A 9,188-nucleotide genomic window follows, 5' to 3' on the forward strand; every position below is an offset into this window, starting at 1 on the left:
TCATGTTTATCATTACTAAACAGCTCATTCCTTCAACATGTATTATGGGCTTCCCTGGTGGCGCAGTGGTTAAGAATCCGCCTTCCAACGCAGGGGACACAGGTTTGAGCCCAGGTCCGCGAAGATCCCACATGCCACGGAGCAGCTAAGCCCGTGCGCCACAACTACTGAGCCCACGTGCCACAACTACTGAAGCCTGCGTGCCTAGAGCCTGTGCTCCACAACAGGAGAAGCCACTGCAATGAGAAGCCCACACACCACAATGAAGAGTGGCCCCCGCTCGTCGCCACTAGAGAAAGCCCGTGCGCAGCAACAAAGACCCAACGCCGCCAAAATAAATAAATAAAAATAATAAAGTTCCCTTTAAAAAAACACATGTATTATGCAGCTCCTGTGCCAGGTACTACAGACTAAATGGAACTGTATATATAATGGTAGCCTAAAGATAATTATGATAGTAATAGAACACTAATAGTTGTTGTTTGCCTCCCTAGAATTCATTTTCCCTCCTCCAACAACAGCTCCTGACTCCCACTGCAGATGTGCCCCTTGTCCCGTGAGGCTCCTTCCCTTGGTTCTAAGGCCAGAACACATGACTCAGGCGTAAGCCACTGAATGTACTGCATATTCCTCTATCCACAGTGATTGGTTCAGAAATGAGCACATGACCTAAACTAGTCCAATCAGAATAAACTTCATGACTTGTTTAAAAGCTACCATAAAAGACCTCTTTTAAGCTGGACTTGAACCTGAGGAAATGTAAGGCTAGAGCTGCCCCAGCAATCTTGTCACTACTGTCACTACTTAGCCTGGAGCTAAATGGAGACTAAGAATGAAGTCAGAACACTAGGCAGCAAAGTAAAGAAATAGAGGGAAACTGAGTCCTAATGGCATGGTTGAAGCACTAAATCCAGCCTTGTCTGAAGCTGGCCCAGACTCTGGGCCTTTTACCTTCCTGTAAGAATAAATGAAGGTGCTAGTTTTGCTGTCACACTTCAAAAGTTACCGCCACAGTGTGTGACATGTGCTTAAGTTAAGACAGAACAGGAATTAAATTTGTGCAATAAGAGAGAGAGAAACTACATTGGTATAACTTTTTTTTACAGTATATTGTTATACTTGTTCTATTTTATTATTACCTATTTTTGTTAATCTCTTACTGTGCATAATGCATAAAATCAACTTTATCATAATTTTGTATGTATAGGAAAAAACATAGCATCTATAGGGTTCAGTACTATCCTTGGTTTCAGGCATCCACTGGGGGTCTCGGAACATAGACCCCACAGGTAAAGGGAGACTACTGTATTGTCACATACATTTTAAGTGCGTGAAACTCATATAGTGGACTGAATGAAATAAAAACATTTTTCTTAACAGAGAAACTGACTTTATCAGTTCCAGCTGTCTCATACCTATTTTTTTTTTCTGTATAGTTAGAAAATTTAATAAGACTAAAGAAAGTGAGCACTTTTTTTGTATGTAGTTGGTCCTCAAAATATATGATTGCCGGGCTTCCCTGGTGGCGCAGTGGTTGAGAATCTGCCTGCTAATGCAGGAGACACGGGTTCGAGCCCTGGTCTGGGAAGATCCCACATGCCACGGAGCAGCTGGGCCCGTGAGCCACAGCTGCTGAGCCTGCGCGTCTGGAGCCTGTGCCCCGCAACGGGAGGGGCCGCGATAGTGAAAGGCCCGCGCACCGCGATGAAGAGCGGTCCCCGCACCGCGATGAAGAGTGGCCCCCACTTGCCGCAACTAGAGAAAGCCCTCGCACGAACCGAAGACCCAGCACAGCCAAAAATAAATAAATAAAATAAAATTAAAAAAAAAAAAAAAAAAAAAAAAAAAAAAATATATGATTGCCATCTTGGTATCATGCATTGTCTTTTTTAGAATAATGCATTTCAAAAACTACTCTATTCATATGTAAACAGCAAACCAAACTTTGTAGCTATGGTAGTGTGCTTCTGGGGTGTACATACACGTTCTTCTGTCTGTGTTTGGTTTATATGTGTGTGAGGAGGTGAGAGGAGAAATTTCCCTACTGTAATTATCAAAGCAATACTTAGATGAGAAACATACAACAGGTATGTGATTCAAGATAATTTAAATCCATTATTATCCAAGGAAATTAAATCTCTTAACTTTGCTTAGTGCAACAGTAATGCATCACCCATGTGGATGATTTCTTGGCAACACTGGCTGAACTTAAAATTTATCATAAATAAACAGTGTTTGTTAAAGGGATGTCATTGTAAATGCTCTCTTCCTTTATGAAAGCAGAATTAAAATGTCCTTACAGAAAAAAAAAAAAAGAATAAATGAAGGTTCTACAAAGCAATACTTGTAACACTGTGCTGGTAGGTTTATAACATATATAGATGTAACATATAGTATTTAATGACAGTAAAAGACAAAGGAGGACAGAAGGAATGGAACTATAGTGGAGCAAAATTTCTGCATTCCACTGGAATTACTCTGAAGTAGACTGTGATAAATTAAGAAGCATACTATAATCTTGACAGCAACCACTAAAAAAAAAAATTGTAAAGGAAAATTAATAGAGGAACTAAAAAAAAAAAGAATAAATGTACTTTTTGTTGTAAGCCAACTATAGTTTGGTTCTATATCACTTGAAACTAAGAAACAACTAACTCATACAAATGATAATGCTGATAATAATGATAAGACCAGGATAATGGGGAGAAGCCCAAGAAAACTTTATGTGACGGGGAAGATAATATTAGACAATAGGACTCTATAGATCTTATAGGAACCTTGCCTTGACAGAAGCAAAGCAGAAATTAGTGAACTAAGATCCAGGGAAACATCATTTAGAACTTTTGGCTCATTCTGTTTATCAAATGGAATTAACCTTAGCCCCAGTGAGGTACATGAAACAAAAACTATACACCAGACCCTAGACCCCTCATGCTCCAGAATAGCAGGATGCTTTCCTAGTCAAGCTTGGAGAAGCCCCAGGATAAATAGATTATTTTTTTTAAAGCTAGATTCAGAAGCTTCGTGCAACCAATAGAGGTATTTCTGTCAGGTACTGGCTACTAAGAGTGCATGTTGCCCTAAGCAATAATGTCAAATGATAAATAAGAAAAACAATCTTTAAGAGTCAGAGGTATTAGAGATCAGCGACAAACACACTTTCTTGCATCCCTGAAGCATAACCACAAGGAAGGATTATTTAGTGTGAAAGTAAACAGACTAGTATTTGGGCAGCCACTATGTTAAATCAAGTTGTGTTCAGACATATTCCCAGTTTCTAACCACTATAATGAAATTCAGAAGTGCTGTCCCTCTTCCCTAACGGCACACTCATGTATCATGTACCTCAGGGAAAGGCCTGGAGCTCAGCAGTTTATTTACTATCTTTTTCATTTACTTTTTTTTAACACTTAATTCCAAAGCTTTGCTAGCTAGGAGACTGTTGATCAGTTTCTTCACCTGAAAGATTTTCCCAAGTAATGAAAGAAGGCAAAAACTGGAAGAGAACTTTTCTCTTGAATTCTAAAACTCTAAAAGGGCTTCAAATTGCACTGCATTATTTGCCACAAAATAGAGATTAGGACCTTGTGTGAAGTGGGTGGGGGACCCTCTCCACTGAGAAGTTAATACTTTTCTTTAAAGACCATACTCTTGTATATTTTGTGTATTATTCCATGGACAGCCAATCTTACTCCTGAAGAATGGGCACTTTTCCTTTTAAAATCCATATTGCCGATACAAACAACTCATGCAGCTCAATAAAAAAAAAAAACCAATCAAAAAATGGGCAGAAGACCTACATAGATATTTCTCCAAAGAAGACATACAGATGGCCAACAAGCACATGAAAAGATGCTCAATATCGCTAATTATTAGAGAAATGCAAATCAAAACTACAGTGAGATATCACCTCACACCGATCAGAATGGCCATCATCAAAAAGTCTACAGATAATAAATGCTGGAGAGAGTGTGGAGAAAAAATAACCCTCCTACACTGTTGGTGGGAATGTAAATTGATACAGCCACTATGGAAAACAGTATGGAGGTTCTTCAAAAAACTAAAAACAGAGTTACCATATGATCCAGCAATCCCACTCCTGGGCATATATCTGGAGAAAACTCTCATTCAAAAAGATACATGCACTGCAATATTCACTGCGGCACTAATCACAATAGCCAAGACATGGAAGTAACCTACATATCCATCAACAGATGAACAGATAAAGAAGACGTGGTGTACTTATACAGTGGAATATTACTCAGCCATAAGAAAGAATGAAATGTTGCCATTTGCAGCAATATGGATGGACCTAGAGATGATCGTATGAAGTGAACTCAGACAGAGAAAGACCAATATCATATGATATCACTTATATGTGGAATCTAAAAAAATTATACAAATGAGCTTGTTTACAAAAACAGAAATAGACTAACACACATAGAAAACAAACTTATGGTTACCAAAGGGGAAGGGAAGGAGGGATAAATTGAGAGTTTGGGATTAACAGGTACATACTACTATATATAAAATAGGTAAACAAGAAGGACCTACTGTATAGCACAGGGAATTGTATTCAACATCTTGTAATAACCTATAATGGAAAAGCATCTGAAAAAGAATACACATATTTACATACATATGTATAACTGAATCACTTTGCTGTACACCTGAAACCCTGTAAATCAACTATACTTCAATAAAAAATAAAAATAAAAAACATATTGCTGGGCTTCCCTGGTGGCACAGTGGTTGAGAATCTGCCTACTAATGCAGGGGACACGGGTTCGAGCCCTGGTCTGGGAAGATCCCACATGCTGCGGAGCAACTGGGCCCGTGAGCCACAACTACTGAGCCTGCACATCTGGAGTTTGTGCTCCGCAGCAAGAGAGGCCGCGACAGTGAGAGGCCTGAGCACCACGATGAAGAGTGGCCCCCCACTGGCCGCAACTAGAGAAAGACCTCGCACAGAAACGAAGACCCAACACAGTCATAAATAAATAAATTAATTAATTAAAAAAAAAAACATATTGCTGAATGTTTTCTACATTATTCTCTGACAGTACCTATCCCCTCAAGGGTAGCCTGACAGACTGTATTTTCCATAGGTGGCCACAAAAATATCTCTGGCAGTAGCAGCCTGACCTTGCCACTCTCACTTTAAGAACTAGAGTTCATTTCTCCATTTCTCCACCCACCTTGGACCTAGGCAGGCCCTGTGACTACTTCGACCAATGACCAACAGAACACGAAGTTACACATCAATCCAGGTGTAGCCCTAAAGTGTTAATTTCCTGCCTCTTGGAATCCAGCTACCATGTATAACTGCTCTGAGATTAGTATGCTGTGAAAAGCCCGAAGCCACAAGGAGAGACCCTGGAGGATGAGACACCATGTAAACAGAGAGGACAAGGAGCCAGACATGCAAATGAAGAAACCGTCTTGGGCAACCAACTCAGTCCAGCCTTCAGATAATTCCAGTGCCAGCCATTATCTAACTACAACTACAAAAGAGAGTCCAAGATGGAATCACCCACCTGAGTCCACTCAACCCCCAGAACCACGTAAGAGAGTAATAATTGTTTTAAGCTACTAAGATTTGGGGGTGGTTTGTTAAATGCAGCAATAGATATCTGGAAAAGACAGGTAATTTGCTGATCTGGGTATCCCTTAAAGCACAGTAGACGAGGCAAATGTTTAAAAAAATAATAACATTTTTATAATGATAACTACCATATCAGCTAGAGTTTTTCATAGCGAGCAACACAAGCTAATTCTGGCTGAGTTAAGCAGACAAGTTTTTCTTTTTTTTTCTTTTTTAATTTTTGGCTGTGTTGGGTCTTTGTTGCTGCGTGCGGGCTTTCTCTAGTTGCTGTGAGCGGGGGCTACTCTTCGTTGCGGTGCGCCGGTTTCTCATTGCGGTGGCTTCTCTCGTTGTGGAGCACGGGCTCTAGGCACGCGGGCTTCAGTAGTTGTGGCACATGAGCTCAGCAGTTGTGGCTCGAGGACTCTACAACACAGGCTTAGTAGTTGTGGTGCACGAGCTTAGTTGCTCTGCGTCATATGGGATCTTCCCAGACAAGGGTTTGAACCTGTGTCCCTTGCATTGGCAGGCAGATTCCCAACCACTGCGCCACCAGGGAAGCCCAACAGACAAGTTTTTTGAAAACACAGTGGGTAAGTCATGAATCATAGGAAGGCCTGAAGATCTAGCTCTAGGCTAAGCAGGGAATAAGAACACCAAAGTTACAGCCCAAAACCATTCTGGGGAGGAAATCATTGACATCATTACCACAAAAATGATGGTAAACCTGGCCCCTCGGTTTCAGTGTCACTCTCTCTCACGTCAGTATTTTCACGCGTGGCTATGACTGGCAGAGCCTGAGGCACAGGCCTCTGCCCTTGCTGCAAGGGGGCTGAGCAAATGAGTGAGTATTCAGCACTTTCAGACTCCATACTGAGAGGTAGTCTTTGTCGCCATCAAAGTCATAAGGGTAAGGGTGACTTCTCCAAAAACAGAAGTTTAAATTAAAATGAGTGACAAGAGCTCTCCACTGCTACCAGGAATCAAAACATGTGTGTATATATTTATATGTGTGTGTGTACTTACATTATGCAATTTCTGCTTTATTACAATATTTGTTTTCCTGATAAACCTAGCATTCTATAAAATTAATACTAAAATTAGCTTTCATATCAAAACTAATAGGGCTTACAGGAAAAATAGTATTAGGAGCATACCTCTTAAAATCTATACAAATTTGTAACCAGAGCATCAACATAAATAATAACAATCCTAATAAAAATATTTGTACAGCAAAAAAAGTTAAATTCCTGATAAAGAAGTACTACAATAAATCTAAAATTTTTACTTAAAATAATTAAAAAGTGAATGTACCTTGAGGGAAGGGGTACAAGGGAGTGTGAGGCTGCTGAGTTATGGCAGCAAGGGCAACATGCCCAAAGATTGGGGGAAACTATACAACAAACACTTTCTGGACAGAGCAGTGGATTGAACTGAGCCAAAAAAATAAGGGGTGCCTAGACATCGTGGACAATACTGTATTCCTCACACTTGCCATGTTCAGCTGTGTAGATACACCCTGTGACGAGCTGCTGGTATCCATGGAGGAAAACATTAGCATGCTGGTGAAATTCATCAGGACTTCCATGTTAGACTGCCACTGTCCCACTCTGTACCAATCATGTATGAGCTCATTCATGTTTGCAGAAGCCTGGCTGTAGCAGAACAGAATGTTCTCTGTGTATGTGTGTGTGCGCGCGCACGCACACATGTGTGAGAGAGAGAGAGAGAGAATTTACACAGCCTTTGCAAGCCAGGTGTTATTGTTATTCTCATTTCACAAATGAGAAAGTGGAGGCTCAGAGTAACAAATTTGACCTAGTTCAAACAGATGTAAGTGTTAAGCTGAGATCTGAAGCTTTTACTTTCAGGTTTTAAGATCTACTCTCTTTCCACCTTGTCTTGTCATTTACTAGGAAACCGGCTTCCACATTTAGAAATTCAGACCTACATCTCCCAGTTGGTAAGCAGTCATGACCCTGTTGAGACTGGATTTGCACAGTCAGTACTGTCTTTGAAACTAAAGATTGGTGCCAGTTGATTTTTCTACAAGGTGAAGACTTGGTTCCTTGGACCCTCCAGCAACTCGGCCTCAGCCTGTTCAGGTGACTTTCCATTGTCCCGCTTTCACTCGACAGCATTCAGATGATCATTTTAGAAGTACAACTAAATTTTCCAAGAAGAGTTTCTAATCTCTTTGAACAATATGATATTTTTCTTGCAGAACAAAGACTTCTCACTTCTCACTGAGATTAAGCGAGAGAAAACGTTTCTGGTGTAAGCACAGATTTCTGCTCCTTTCTCTACCTCTGTTTCAAACTTTTGTATAAACCAACTAGCTGAAGAAATATAAATGCCTGAGTGGGAACCTGTCAAGGAGAGGATACAGGCAGTCTCCTGAGGCTGAAGGACTCTACCAAATATTCTGAAGCTGACAACACTTCAAGGATGAGGTTTATCAAATCAGGGGCTGAGATGTGCACAAGGAATGAGATGTTAAATGGACACAAACTGGCAACCAGATTCAAAATCCTTTGAGAATGTTAACCTCTTGGCCAGGTCTGGATTCAAAGAGAATTGTTAACCCACACTTCCTGACGACAGCTATACAGCTGAGTTAGGTTCCTAAGAGGGGATGTGGGATATTACGGCTGGATAAACCCCCACCATTTAGCAAATAAGAGCCACGAATCATTTAGTGCATTACTTCTGCATTGCAGTAAACATCCTCTCAGCGGCTCCCAGAATTGATGGACCTTCTTAACATTTAATCTGCTGCTCTTAGAGCAGTGAGTCTCATCATTAGTGTGCAGAGAATCAGCCAGCGGGCTTGTTCAAACAACATTTCAGCCCCATCTCCAAACGTTTCAGATTCTGTAGGTCTGGGGTAAACCCGGAGAAACTGCATTTCTAGAAATTCCCAGGTGATACTGTGAAGACTACTGTCCTAGAGAAAGCCTGGGCACCAGACCGAATCCAGCCCCGTTTTGTCCCAAGGGGCAAATCTGAGGTTAACTTTCCTTAAGCTTCTTAGAAATCAGTGGGTTTTCAAAGAAATCATATTTTTCAAAAGTCATCCATATTTCTTTGCATATGAGCCGTCCATCTCTGTCCTAAAGAAGTTCTTTTGGTTTTGATTATTTTGAAAGACGGAGAAAGAACAGATCTATTACCAGTGACTCAGAAAAACACTTATCCTGCTTAAGTGAGTAATAACAGGCGTAACATGTTTTTCATTGTGCATGTGTGTTTCACAGAGAAAATGTGTTTTACTGGTGCACATTGTATATTCATGTATATAAAATCATTAATAAAAGCACCTCATAAGAATTCTAAACAGTACTCTTGCCTTACCTATCCTTTTTTTTCTGAAGTACTTTAAAGCAAATATCATGTACCTTATCATTTCACCCCTACAAACTTTAAAAGCTGTAGCTTTTAAAACTATGGACGTTTTCTCACATAACTGCAACACCAATATCATAATCAACAAAATTAATGATAATTCCTTGCTACTTAATGGCAGTTCATATTCAAGTTTCCATGATTACCTCAATTATTCTCTCCACAGTTTGTTATAATCAGGATCCAAATAAGATCCATA

The 9,188-nt window shown here is 40.3% G+C and overlaps 1 long non-coding RNA gene across 2 annotated transcripts; it reads left to right on the forward strand.

Annotated features, from left to right (window-relative positions):
• Positions 1-5,360: 5,360 nt before the first annotated feature.
• On the forward strand, positions 5,361-8,894 carry LOC103004372 (uncharacterized). Of its 2 annotated transcripts, XR_451937.2 has the most exons (4): positions 5,361-5,564; positions 6,114-6,177; positions 7,501-7,689; positions 7,809-8,894. It is a non-coding gene; the product is annotated as an uncharacterized LOC103004372 (long non-coding RNA). The 2 variants fall into 2 exon arrangements; XR_451938.2 differs by lacking the exon at positions 6,114-6,177.
• The last annotated feature ends 294 nt before the right edge of the window (positions 8,895-9,188 follow it).

This window comes from Balaenoptera acutorostrata, chromosome 2, assembly GCF_949987535.1.
Source record: "Balaenoptera acutorostrata chromosome 2, mBalAcu1.1, whole genome shotgun sequence".
NCBI classification, from domain to species: domain Eukaryota; kingdom Metazoa; phylum Chordata; class Mammalia; order Artiodactyla; family Balaenopteridae; genus Balaenoptera; species Balaenoptera acutorostrata.